This window comes from Tripterygium wilfordii, chromosome 3, assembly GCF_013401445.1.
Source record: "Tripterygium wilfordii isolate XIE 37 chromosome 3, ASM1340144v1, whole genome shotgun sequence".
NCBI lineage: Eukaryota > Viridiplantae > Streptophyta > Magnoliopsida > Celastrales > Celastraceae > Tripterygium > Tripterygium wilfordii.
In genome coordinates this window covers 4,251,224-4,263,629 of record NC_052234.1, presented here as the reverse complement: position 1 = coordinate 4,263,629, position 12,406 = coordinate 4,251,224, and the positions used below count along the sequence as shown (strand labels likewise).

The window sequence follows — 12,406 nt, the reverse complement described above, 5'->3', positions numbered from 1 at the left end:
TTCTACAAAGTAAATAGTTCATGTTCAACTTTCAAACATCAATAATGAGTTTAGTTTCTTCTCCAAACACATTGATGACGAGCATAATCAGATGACTGGTCGATAGTCTCTAGGGTCTGCGTGCATCTCAATTAGTCAAACAAGGAATTTGGCAAGCTTTTCTTCTCTACACAGGAAAATAACAGGAGCTAGGGGGTTCCTAAGGTGTTCTTGAGGGGGGACACTCCGTCACTCAAGTCAGCTCGATAATGAGATAATGCTAGGAAGACGGCTTGGTATTGAGAGCTTTCTCTTTAGCTAGAAGTAGCAAGTAAAAAAGTAAAAAAGTTTTACCCGAGTGGAGGTCACCTTTTTATATGCCTCTTGTGTAATCGTTGTTTTATGATTGTAACCGCTCTTTTACGGTTGCAACCACTATCTAACTATCGTGGGAGAAAAGGATGCATATAACATTTATGATTAGACGATTTACTCATCTATTTATGAAGGTCTCCTCATTGACTGAAGAGATGTTGGCCGAGGTGACACCAAGTTTTGACCTTGGTGATCCTCAATGTTGCAGTTTGTTGACCAGACACATATTCGTATTTCATTGGAAAGGTGTTTTGGTATTGTCACATGCCCCCACTTTTTTTCCATAGGAAGTTGAATTCACTAAGGTGAAAGAGTATTATTCGTTATCATTATTATTGACGGCTCTTTATCAAAAATTAGATCTAGGGCCTAGATTGATTGATTTGAAAGGTCTCACTTCTTTGGCCATGGATTTAATCTCCTCTTTTGTATAAATAGTGAAGTAAAATTTTCATTTCCTACTTCTTACTGTCAGAGTAAATTTTCATAGCAATTTATCTTTTCTTAACCTATCAAGATTTTTCTCCAATTCTCGAGTAAGTTTTAAAATGTCTTCCTCATCAATTGACTCCATTGCTTCCTCATTGGGTGTTGACGATTTTGTTGCTACGTCTTTAGATATCGAGATTACTCACCCTCCACGGCATGATGGATTCTTTGTTAACACGAAACCGGTACAGGTAGAGTTCCCAATGGAACTCACTCCTCGGGATCTCCCTCCCCCCGATGCTCGTGCTGGGGATATTCATCCCGAGGTGTCGAAATCGAGCAATCTTTCGTGCACCCATTCTCAAGAGCAAGTTGTTCGTTGCTAAAACTAATATAGACACGCAACGGAAGCTATCTAGGATCATCTTAGCATAGGTACAATCAAAAATTTAACAAACAATGCCCTGCAACGCCTACGTATCCGACGACCCAAATATGTTTGTTGAGCATGCTTCTAAGAATTTATTTGGTTACAAATAATATTATAACATGGCATACAAACGTAGTAGATCTATTTTTAATCTTAGTAAATAATCCTAGCATGCTTCTAGGTTTATATCCATACAAAATTAATTCTAGAACTAATCACATAATAATCATGGCATCAAGGGGGCTTTAGAAAATAACCAACCTCTTCAATATCGGGGTCATTAACTTTCTTCTTTTCTTTAACGCACGAACCACCATCTTGATCTCTACCAACTTACGCCTACGTTGTTTCCTTGATCTTCCCCTTAATCTCCTTGCGAATGAGCAAAGCAAAGAATCACCAATTAATGGTGAACCAAAAATCACACGGATTATCTTGAGACAATAACACCCCGTGTCTTTTGTCCAAACACCACACTTGCTTCAAAAGGGCACCTTTTATGATGTTTTAATTTTTGCGGACTTTGCTCTCTTATGTTCTATTGTGTTTGACAGCATGTCTTGTATTTATATATAAACAAATAATAGTCTCTTTTTAGGTTTAATTCTCCTAATCCAATAGGAAATAGAAACCAAAATTAGGCGCCTCCTTCATTGTTTCATTTAGTGGGCCGCAGGCGCTTTGCAATGCAAAGCATGTATTGGGCCTAGCTTGACCCAATGCTTCAAGAATGCAAGGCTCAGTTATTACATTGGTCTTTGATGTTGGTCTATTCTTGACTTTACGATTATGTAAAAATATTTATTTTACAATCTAAAGCGAAATTGCGAGACTTAGTTTTTAATCATAAATACACTGACAAGAATTTTGTATATCTTAACAAAAATAATTTTATCTTAGGGTTATCTTAGGAAAATCTAAAATCAAATAAAATTATATCTATTTGTTATACAAATTATATTCTTGTAATATGCTAATAACCGTTGTGATAGATCAAGGTTATTGAGGAGTAGTTCATTGTTCCCTCCATGGTGAAGTTAAGCACAAGATGTGTTGGAGATCCTATCTCCACGGGGGCTAGGGCTTCTATCCCAAAAGATAATGAGAATGGTGACTCTCCTATTGAAGTTCGAGGAGTTGTTCGGTATGACTAGAGAACATGATGAAGCTACTTGACCCAAAGTCCCTAAGCTTTATCCAACTTGGAGTTGAAACCTTATAGAATAGTGCGATTTGTCATCTCGGCTTGCCCATTTACTTGTGGATGAGCGACTGAGGTGATTCTAAGGTCAATATCCAGCTCTTAGCAAAATTGCCTTATTAGCCCTCGCATACGAACTGTCTTCCATTATCCACTACCAAAACCCATGGGAGTTCAAACCGACAAATGATGTTTTTCAAATGAAATATTTTATCTTGCATTTAGTAATGTGGACCAAAGGTTCTGCTTCTACCCATTTGGTGAAATCAATAGCAACAACTATAATTTTCACAATCCGGTTACTTGAGGGAAAGGGTCGAGCATATCCAAATCCCATAGTGCAAAGGGACACGAGTTCTGGATTGGTGTCATCCCAGTAGGTGGAAAGGTGAGAAGCATTAGAATGCCTTTGACACTTATCACATTTCTGTACAATCTCTCAAGCTTTAATCGTCATCGTGGGCCAGTAGTAACCGTACCCATGTACCTTGTGAGCCAACATCCTTCCTCCCACGTGACTATCGCATATCCCTTCATGAACTTCTTTTAGTACATAGTTAGCTTCTCGGGGTGGCAAACATTCAGTGTGAATGACCTTCTGTATAATATTCATCAATCACAGAACATCTGGCCACTTGTATCTTTATGCTTTTAGCCACATTGCGATCTTTTGAAAGTGCACCAACTGCCAAGTAACTCATGATTGGGTCAATCCATGATGCTTACAAATTAATATCCATAATAGGTTGTGCATCGCTAATGCTCGATTGAGTCAATATCTCAATATGGATCAAAGCTGCTTCCTTAGCCAAGCAGGCAAAAGAACGTCTGGCAAGCACATCTGCCTTTGAATTCTCCTCCCATGATATCCTATTTATCACTACCTTCGAGATGTAATGCATCAAGTTTTTGACCTTCACTAAGTATTTCACCATACTCGGGCCTCGAGCTTCATACTCTCCTTTTATTTGCTCGGTAATAAGCTGAGAGTCACTATAAATTTGGAGATCTTTTCCTCCCAATTCCCTTGTCAACTGTAATCTTGCCAGCGTGGCCTCATACTCTACCTTATTGTTGGATGCATTAAAATAAAATCGAAGAGTATGTTATATCAATATGTCCTTCGGGCAGAGAAGGAGTATGCTTGCTCCACTGCCATCATGATTAGATGACCCATCCACATATCTTGGTTAACCTTATAACTTAGAAAATATTCTATGTTACATGGGTCGAGCTAAATCACATTCATCGGTTTAGCCTTACAACTTATAAATTATTTGAAGTTGCAAGACCAAGTTGGCAATATCAGGAGAAAAACATCAGAGGTAAGAAGTCATCTGATCAAAAAGAGAGAAAAATTAGTAAGACAATCTCTTATAAAAAGACAAATCCTTAAAAAAAATCGAAGAAAAAGTCCATACCTCCATAAACCTCACCCTGATGTGAGAAATCTTTACCTCAACAAGGAACTAGGCAGCTCGGCGGGAATCAGTAGGAGTAGAAATGTTTTTGAGTATCTCAACTGCCACCCAAGGATTTGAGGAGCTATCCGAGACTAGAACTGTCCCACTTGGGAATGTGTACATCGAAGATACAAAGTGGGGAAGTCCGCTGAGGAAGAGGAGCACGAGGGATGACTACAATCTACACCTTGCAAGTATTTGGCAAAGAAGATTCAGGGACGAAAGAAATCGTCTTGGCTCGCGTTGGAGCACTGTTCTTTTTACCACCACAAAGCCTCTTTGCTCATCTCTGCACCATCCATATATTCATCTGCATTGGCCATATCTATAAAAGCCAATTAAAAACCAAAATCAGAAACTCCCGAGAAAAAAGATAAAAAAGATCACATACTGAAAATAAATTCATTCCACTCCTCGAGTGGCCTTCTTAGACTGAGAAGCCCTAGTGAAAGCTTCTGGTGAACAGATTGGAGGAATAGCAGAGGAAGTGAAAGTCTATTAGAATCAGAATAGACATCCATATCATAAACAGTCATCTTGGGTAACTGAGAAAACTTGTAGAATTTGGGAAAACTCTAGTTAGTATGAAAAGGAAGGTGATCATCCTCAACAATAGGGACCTAATAAAAATTGTAACTCATCTTCCAATCATGAATACTTTGGGACACATGCCTCTTTCTAAACTTTGAATAAGACAAACTAGAAAATCCTGGAAGGAGACAGAGTAAGAAGATGTGTAAGAACAGTAGAAGCGAAATTGATGTTGTTGGAAAAAATATACACTTGTATCATTATGCAATGGAATACCTGTTGTAGCGCAGATTCACGGATTGAGCTGCTTAGTTCCACGTCGCTTACTGTTGGCACCTCGGTGACTAACACGGATCTACGAACAAGTCTGGACTCGGAGATCGCTACTAGAGTCCTCCCACTATTCACACCCTAACTAGCCTTGATCACGTAGGCGGAAGATCGGAGTTTGAGAGAGAGAGCGTTTACGTGTATTATTTAGTGTGTCAAATACAAAGGACTGACCCTCTATTTATAGGCTCATAAGGGATAAGAATAGATGTCTTCTAATTTGATTAGAAGTCTATAAAATCTTTCAAGATAATACCATTCAAAATCAAATACTTAATTTGATTAATATCCAACTAGATATTATCCTTAATTATTAATTAAACAAATTAATTGATAATGTGGACGTTTATCCACATCTCCCACTCGTCCACGTAGGACTCTTTCTCAAACGTTGTACAGGCAGTAGGGCGTGTGACCAGACGAAGAAGATTCAACACTCGGTTGAACAGTTACACTAAGTTACCACCTAACTAGTGTAACATATCATATAGATATAGTTCGTCTATGCTCTAGACAGTTTGACCACACCAAACCAAACACTCTCAACACCTTTTGAGAATAATCTCTGAACAGTGCTTGATTTCCACACAGGAACAAATACTCATCCATGATCACTTTGTTGCTAAAACAATTTGTGATCGCCCGGGCTATGGATTTGTACTATTAAGGCATGTTATCAAACAATCTTCCTTAATGACTCATATCAATTCGTCTTTGTTTTAATATTTTCTAGTTGTGCCTCATTCGACTGTAACAATATTCATGGCCGTGTATGACACAACTAAGAAAACACTTCAAACTCTAACTACATGATATAGTCTTAAGTCATAAGAGTATAAATAATTTTCAAGGCTCATACAGTGACAGATAAGGTGTTTTTCATGTCACTCCTGAAGTGGTCGACTTAGCACATATAAAAACATATTACATGCTATGATGAAGCTCCCACTTGATGGGATGTCGCTAGCTTAAACATCATACGGATTTTTCATAGATGCTACACAATCATCCAACTTAAAATGTCAACTCATACATTTTGTCCGGCTTTCGTAAGGCTTATATGTGATGATTAATCACACATTCGACTATAGAAATAGTCTCATCTCAGACTTACTGAGGCGACGTATAAATTAAGCAACTTATGCAAAAATAAACCACTCATGTCACTACTTAAGTGACAACTAGGTTTCTTGTCTCTTTCTGCGAACCACGCAGGTGATAGAATTATTCCCCGTGTGAGTAAGGAGATCGTAGCCTTGTGACATTAAATTGCGCCTAAATTTATGGTGTAATAAACATAAACATATTATGAATAATACTTCATTTTATTTCATAAAAAAAAAAAGAGAATCCAATAAATACACTTTACATAACTAGAGTCTACGTAGACCCATTGTCCTAACATGAAATGAAAACAAATCTCTAGGTATTGCTTTTGTTAATGGGTCAGCTACCATCTCTTTGGTGGGAATGTGTTTAAGGGTAACTTCTTTCTGGTTGACCATAAGTTGGATATTATGATAACGAATATCAATATGCTTTGTCTTCCCATGATACTTGGGATTCTTTGCATACTCCAAGGCGGCCATGCTATCGGAGAAAATCTCGACAGGCTTTTCAATCTGAGCGGTAGCCTCTAGAGGTGTGAATAGTGGGAGGACTCTTGTAGCGATCTCAGAGTCCAGACATGTTCGTAGATCCGTGTTAGTCACCGACGTGCCAACAGTAAGCGACGTGGAACTAAGCAGCTCGATCCGTGAATCTGCGCTACAACAGGTATTCCGCTGCGTAATGATACAAGTGTATATTTTTTCCAACATTGGTATCGGAGCTTGAGAGAGAGAGCTATTACGTATATTATTTGGTGTGTCAAATACAAAGGACTGACCCTCTATTTATAGGCTTATAAGGGATAAGAATTAATGTCTTCTAATTTGATTAGAAGACTATCAAATCTTTCAGGATAATACCATTCAAAATCAAATACTTAATTTGATTAATATCCAACTAGATATTATCCTTAATTATTAATTAAACAAATTAATTGATAATGTGGACGTTTATCCACAGATGTCATCTAGGTCACAAATATACAAGATTGTACAGAGAAAAATCAAAAAATTGGGAGCCAAGCAAGCAGAATTAATGTCATATTGGCAAAAAAGCTACTTATAGCACCTATAAAAAGAATCTGGGCACCGTATTGAAAGGTTAGGACCAAAAAAGAAAACTCCCAATGACAAGAATAAAAATCAGACTCCCTAGCAGGAACATACCTATAGAGAGAAGGGATCCTATATTGCCTCCTAATCCCTTCTACTTCCTCAGCGAAAAACCTATATCCTAGACTTTTGAGGTTCTGAGATACCCTTCTTTCTATTCCCGCTTTGAACATTAGGAGGAGGAAAAAGAGGATCAACCACTTCAGCGTACATATACCTATTCTCTTTTGAGGAAGAGGTTTCCCCATTAGACGAGGAAGCCCCCAGATATTCATCCTAGGCAAAATCCTCCTGTCATCTAAAATACTATAGTAGATATCGAATGAAGAAGATTTTTTTTAGATGTACCTTAAGGTAGAAGGGTTTGCTCCAAAATAAGGAAGTTGCTCGGAAACAAAAGTATTTGCTCGAGAATTTAGGATTGCATGGTCTCTTGGAATCATAGCAAGTAAAAAATTGAAAATGAGAGCCTTCATTATTTATAGTCAAGACACAGATCGCTCAATGGGCGAGATTTAAAAACCCTTCTCATCCTCTGATTTGGACCAATCATCTTAGAATTTGAAAAGCTTCTCATAAAATGTAAGAGTAATTAATGAAGATCTTTGAACCGGCCAACTAGGTTCGGCTTGGCACATATCTAGGAGGCATATGATAAACCAATCTTGCCCTCCACTTAAAAACGAGCACGTGATATCCCATCCAGGACTTAAGCCCTATCTCGGTCTGCACATCATTTGTTTATCTCGAGTAAACTCAAAATATGAACATTACAAGGCATACATCCCTAGACCTCCAAAATCTCATATATTTTATCTTGATATTCCAATGGCCGTTATCTTGGATTGGGACTAGATAGTGTTCAGACTCCAAAACAAGGTTGGACTTCCCCAAGAGGAGTCCTACTCCAATTCAAAGAACAAAAGGAGGAATCTCCTAATAAAACTAGAAATTCTTTAAAACGAGGATCACACTCCATAACGGAGTAGGACTTGTTCAATAACTATAAAAAAAGCACCCCCAATCAAGTAAAAGAGTCATTCACAGCTTTCAACACTTTTCTTCCTAAGAGCTCTGACACGAAGTTGTTAACCTTTTGCTTCCTCATGTTCTCACTTGAGCATCGGAATGTCTTTTTGAGAAATACAGCTCGGAGGACCTCTTAGCTTACGTAGAGAATGTATCCTCCATCTAAGTATCACATAAGAAGCTTAGTTCGAACCTACCTGATATGTTTGCAAGTCAAGCTAGATTTGCATGTCATCACTCTTTTCATGTTCGTGATAAGTCGAATATAGCTTATGTATATATGAGTTATTATATATGATATTATATGTTTATTTGTATATTTTGCCTTTAATTATCTTCGTTCGTGTATTTGTAGGTATTTTAGAGAATAAGGGTGCGTTTGGTAAGAGGGTAAGAATTTGGGGGTATAATTTATTACCCATGTAAATATTACAGGGGTAATAATAATTATGGAGAATAAGTGTTACCCTTGTTTGGTAAAGAAGGGTAAAATTTACCAAAGTATTCATTACTCTTGTGTGTTATGACTATACATTACTGGTGTAATACCATTACCCTTGTTTGTTATTATTGTAATGAACCAAACTAGAAAAAAGTGAGATTATGTTTTCTATTGTTACGACTATCATGTACCAAAATTTTAAAAATATAGATACATATGCATATATATACACACACGGCCAGACATATATATATATATATAATAACAATTGTTAACAATTTCAACAAAATAATCTGATAACATTCAAATCCATGACAAAGACGTAACACAAGAATAGGGTTATCATTTGGCCCACGGGCCTAGGTTGGAGCTCGGCCCTGCCCGACCCCTTGGGCGGGCATGAACTCCATTTTTTGGGTCAGCCCAACCCGAAGCCAGACACCTCAGGCCAATTTTGGCTCAGCCCGAGCCCGACCCAAGCCCGACATTATTTATTTTTATATATATTTATATTTATATTTATATTTATAATATATATGTATATATATAATACACACACATACACAGACAACACTGTCTGTGTATATGTATATATGTATGTGTATTATATATATATATATATATATATATATATATACACATACAGTGCATATGTATATATTTATATGTGTGTGTATATGTATATGTGTGTATATATATATACACATACATATATATATGTATATATATATACACAGATAGTGCATATGTATATATATATATATATATATATATATATATATATATATATGTATGTATGTGTGTGTATGTATATATGTGTATATATATATGTATATATATTCACAGACAGTGCATGTGTGTGTGTATATATGTGTGTGCGTGTCTGTGTGTATATATATATATGTATATATATACATATATAATATATAATATATATGTGTATATATAACTTATGTGCTTTTAGAATTTTTTATTTAAAGGAGTAATAGGTTGGAGTAAAACTTCTCATTACTTTTTATTACCCAGGTCCCCCTACTAGTAAACTTTATGTGTAAAAAATAAGCTCAATTACTAAAATTTATTACACGAGTAAAAGTTATACTGACATAACAAACACAAGTAAACTTAAAATTTAATTACCCTTGTAACTATTACACCCCATTACCCTTGTACCAAACGTACCATAAGAGTGAACAGACCTTAAATAGGCTATTTGACAAATAGTTATTCGGATGACTAGAAGTAGAACTTCGGCTACCGAACTCTGATTTCAGTGGCTATGGAAACTAGACGTCTTAAGCTTCGCCTGGATGCTAAGTTTACTCGATTTGGTTCAGAAATGAAAAAGCTACGAAGCATGTGAAGTTGAGTCACGAAACTGGAAATTCCAGCTCAATGCATTTGGACCAAGTTCAGAGCCCATTTGAAGCCCATTTTGCCAAGCCGATTTCGGGGGCATTCTTGTCATTCTCCACACATATTTTGCTTAACCTAAAGAAGACCATTCAAGAGCAAGAGTGTCGGCAATAACACAAACCCAGCAGCTTGGAATAGGAAGTGAAGAAAACCAAAGAAGAAAAGAAAGCATCCGTGGAGGAGATTTGGAGAAGAAGTGAAGAAATTTACTTGTTTCCTCCTCAACTCCTACAAAGGGTGTAACTATGTCATATTCCTTGAAATTGCTGTATTTATTTATTATGTCTAGTTAGGTTCTATAACCAAGGCTAAGAGGATGCTTTAATCTTTTTTGCCATGTATGGATGATGATTTATATGTGCTAACTTTGATTACAAATTCAGGATTTCCATGTTTGTTTGAATTATAGTGTAAAACCTTGTGATTGACAACCATGAGAATTACATGTGAATTATATGATGAAATCATATAGACAATAAGATGTATGGTTTAATGCTTCATGAAATCTTGAATTGCAAATTTATACGATTCTTTGATTAGGTCAAGTGTTTGTATGATTGCTATTTCCACGAAACTTACTGAAGTCCAAGTGTTGAATTTACAACAATGAGATGAGTAAATTACATATAGGAATATCTAACCTGCACCACTAAGATGGGTAGTCATCGATTTTAGGGAAATTTGGCTTTTTGCGCTAAAACCGACTTAGGTACGGAACCATTGTAATTGACTTGAGACGTAGTTGTTTCATTCCATTAGCATGGTTAAATGGATTAATAGTTGAATACAATGCCTTTGTCTTTTCCATAATCATTTCGTAAACCAAAATTCTCAAAAACATCTTTTAATTGTTTTCATTCACTTTCTGTTTTTGATCACTCAAACATCCAACCAAATTGTGCGGAACATTGTCTATTTCATTTTCAGTCATTATAAGTGTGTTTGCATATTTTGTGTGAGCTTAATTGGTGTTTTAATTACAATCCCTTGGGACCAAACCTGTACTTGCATTTCCTACATTACAACGGACCTGACCTGTGCGTTTGCTAGATAAATTTGTGCAAGTTTAACTTATTTTTTATAGGTTGAACTTGTGAGCAACAAGTTTTTGACGCCGTTGCTAAAAATTTGTTAAATTTAAATTCTAATTAAATTGTTTGTTTGTTTATGTTTGTTTTATTTATTTGTTGTGTGTACTGATTCACTTTCCTCTCTGCTCTTGGTAATGCTAGGACGTCCTCGTCGTAATCGGAGTGGATCATAGGAAACTCAATCTCCTGAATGATCTAGATCGCCTGTCGACCAAGTTGAAATTGAAGAAGAGGAGGGCGAAAAAGTTAGAACTATCATGGAGTGAAGTTGGTGGTCGAAACAACAATGCTACAAGAACAATAAAGGATTTTTCTATGCCTCAATTTTCTTCTAGACAATTTGCATAGTTTATCCTGATATTACTACAAATTCTTCCTACGAAATCAAGGGGTATATTATTAATATGCTTCCTACTTTTTCAGGTGCAAAAAATCAGGATGCTAGTGAGCATATTGATAATTTTTTGGAGATTTGTGGGACTCAGAAAATCCAAGGAGTCTCGAAGGAATTTATCTGTCTCAAGCTACTCCCTTTTTCTCTAAAGGGTGATGCAAAGATATGGTTCAAAACTCTAACCACAAGATCTATTACTTCATGGAATCAACTATCTGCAAAGTTTATTCAGGAGTTCTATATATACTTAGTCAAAGACACAGAAGTTGAGGGATAATATTTTTCATTTCCAGCAGCACTGAGGTGAACCATTGCATCAGATATGGGAGAGATACAAAGCTTTAACAATGAGCTGTCCACATCATCAATTTTTATCTTGGCAGCTGATTCTTTATTTCTATCAGCACTCGGCACTAACTAGATGCAGCTACTAATGGACCAGAAGAAGCAACTACTATCATTGAGAATGTGGTGACAAATTCTTCTCAATAGGATAATAGAGAGTCGACCATGTCAAGAAATACGGCTTTTGAAGCTAGTTCTTCCAATACTGAGATAGCAGCTATGGCAAGAAAGTTAGATGTTGTGGTTACTTTACTTTCAAAGAATATGGAGCCATGTGGTTTACGTGGGGATAACACTCATCCAACGTATTTATGACCTAAGAGTGTAACATTTCATGAAGTCGAAGCAGGGCCGTCTCTAGCATTTTGGAGGCCCTAGACAAGTTAAGAAAATGAGACCCTCATCCCCCAAAATATTTTTTTTTTTTTAAATCTGAAATCCAACATATCTAATAAATCCAAAATACAATATAATTAGTTCCTGAATACACATAAATTATCACCAATATCCAATAAATTAAGCAACTCAAACTTACAAATTTATTACATCAAATGAAACCAAATAACGCTAAACTAAATCTAAGAAGAAAGGATTGATACTCTTCTAGCCTTTTGGTGTGCAAAATTGTCAATTAAATCGTTGTGATCAAGTTTAGCTGTCGTTTCTTTCTCGATAGACAATATGACCAAACCGTTCAATCTATCTTGTGACATAGTGGATTGGAGATAG

General features: G+C 36.4%; 1 long non-coding RNA gene and 1 other non-coding gene across 2 annotated transcripts; one reads left to right on the top strand and one right to left on the bottom strand.

Moving 5' to 3' along the window:
- The first annotated feature begins 9,490 nt into the window (after positions 1-9,490).
- LOC119988257 lies at positions 9,491-11,508 on the top strand. Its single transcript, XR_005465580.1, has 2 exons — positions 9,491-10,084; positions 11,080-11,508. It is a non-coding gene; the product is annotated as an uncharacterized LOC119988257 (long non-coding RNA).
- An 87-nt stretch (positions 11,509-11,595) lies between these two features.
- LOC119995728 lies at positions 11,596-11,702 on the bottom strand. The gene has a single exon (XR_005467690.1). It is a non-coding gene; the product is annotated as a small nucleolar RNA R71 (small nucleolar RNA).
- Positions 11,703-12,406: the final 704 nt, after the last annotated feature.